The sequence below is a fragment of the Penaeus vannamei genome, chromosome 30 (genome assembly GCF_042767895.1).
Source record: "Penaeus vannamei isolate JL-2024 chromosome 30, ASM4276789v1, whole genome shotgun sequence".
Taxonomy (NCBI): domain Eukaryota; kingdom Metazoa; phylum Arthropoda; class Malacostraca; order Decapoda; family Penaeidae; genus Penaeus; species Penaeus vannamei.
The window spans coordinates 1,204,452-1,206,951 of record NC_091578.1 but is presented as its reverse complement, the minus strand read 5'-3'; positions in this window follow the sequence as shown (position 1 = coordinate 1,206,951).

Below are 2,500 nucleotides of genomic sequence, written 5' to 3'. Positions count from 1 at the left end.
AACCTAACCTAACCTAACCTAACCTAACCTAACCTAACCTAACCTAACCTAACCTAACCTAACCTAACCTAACCTAACCTAACCTTTCTTAACGAAAGCTAACCTAACCTAACCTAACCTAACCTAACCTAACCTAACCTAACCTAACCTAACCTAACCTAACCTAACCTAACCTAACCTAACCTAACCTAACCTAACTCAACCCAAACCGGACCCCCTTCCCTGGGCGTATTTCCTGACCCCTTTCCCTGGGGTATTGCCTTACCCCTTACCTGGGTTTATTTTGCAGTATAAACGAAGCATACCTTCCAAACCCCCGTATTTCGTATTTTGCGGAAAGCTCACAGTATTGTTTACATTCGAGACGGTCCGAGACAACGAGGTTTGTGGACTCTAAAGAGGCAACTTTCGAATTTCAATTAAAGCACAACCAGTGAGGTCCCCACAATTCTATTAACTTCCCCGACAGGTACGAACACTAGTCAATAATTCTGATGTACTTTCCTTTGTATATATAGTACGGCTGCCTAAATTAGTATTGCCGTATATATATATATATATATATATATATATATATATATATATATATATATATATATATATATATATATATATATATATATATATATATATATATATATAATACATATATATATATGTATATAAAATAACATGATTTATTATAATATGTATATATATATATATATATATATATATATATATATATATATATATATATATATATATATATAATATGATAATACATATATATGCGTGTGTGTGGGTAGAATTGCAATCGCAAGAGGAATCGAGGTACATATTTTTGCCTCAAGGCCGTAAAGCAGCGCCAGAAGGTTCCTTTGAAGATGGCAGATGCGTTGGACTACCATTCTAGCTGTTTACTATTTTGTGTTATCTTAAGGCGTTTTAAGCAGAGATATTTTTTTCACGGTATCTGATGCTGTAATTTTCTTAAAATTATCTTCTAAGAAATTGAAATTAACTGAAAATGAAAGGAGATAATGGAGATTATGGGAATAAAAAGTGTTTTACTTGTAAATAATAAATCATTATAAGACGAACAATTTACCTCTTATGAGCTGTTACTCCTCGTTTCTCTGTCATTCTATGAAATAAAGAATATTTCAAGTGAAAAAAGTCTGAGGAATTCTAGCGACATTCTTCTGTTGATATTGTATTCGATGATTTGTTATATTTAACCTCATAAAATCGGATATATGGGAATGGGTAGGCCTATATTTTAATTCAGGGATGTTCATTTGTTCTGATAACGCGTCAGAATGAAAGGCCTGCCAATCGGAAGTGTCATTGTTTTAGAGGCACTTTATATGAATATAGGAGAAAATATTGCGGTTTGTTATGTTTGGGTAGATCTACTCTGCCATCTTGATGCGGTGCTAGCTTGTCAGTTGTTTTGAAATGCGCGCTCAAACTGTTACCAACTGCCAATGGAATAAACTCCACTCTCGATTTATGCATTAGTTATCTCTTTCCGAGAGTGTTGGTGGGAATACTTGTCTATTGCTTTTAAAACCCAAGTATGTATATGCTGTGTGTTATTTTGACTTTCTATGTTCTCCAATGACTGTTATGAGTTGTACTTTATAGAAAGACACTTCCACATGTCTGGCATCACTGAACAGGGCCTGCCTTCCTTGGAAAGCGTTTTAACCAGGGAACGGGACAGCGTTTGGCCTATCGGCAAGAATTCTTGCCCAAGCGCTCCCCTGCTTAAAACGCATTTAGATATCTCCCTACAGTGTTCAGATAGCCTTGGTGAATACTTGAGTTCTACGGAGTATCATATCAATTATGCAGGACACAGTGGAAAGAGTTTAACGTTGTTTCCTGCTCGTCACTTTACAGAGTTGCGTCTTCTGTATGATGACAATGACCTGGCAGTTGCTAATGCAATTTACCTGCTAATGATGGCGGTAACTTCAGAATTGCTTAGCTTGGCCATGTCGTCGCGTTTGATAATGATGTTCACTCTTTTAGGAATGGTCTGTCTAGTGTGGTGATGCTGCCTCTGTTTTATCTCCCTCTGTCGTTCTCTCTCCCTTGCTCACATGTGGGAGAGAGCGCAATTATTCGAGCACTGACTGGGTCTTTTATAATGGTAGAATGATGGCCCAGTTTTTCGAAGAGACTGGAGTATGAATTCGTTTTCGTCTATTTGGAGAATGTTCGTCCATCTATCCTCTGTCCATGCTAGGGGGAACCTCCAGACGCAGTGTCCCGCTGGCAAACACACACGTTTCAGATTTCCACGATGATGAGTGCATGAACTTTCTGTGGAGGACGCGTGGTAGCTTCAGAAAAGGGCTCCCTGGCCTCGCAGATGAGAACCACAGAGACAGATTCATTAGTTTTTTACGGGAATTCAGTCAACAGGTCAAGTTAAGACCCGAGAAGTGGCGACGAAATCTGCTCCAGGGATTAAGAGAACTTTCTGAACAGGAATCAGAAATGTGTGAGA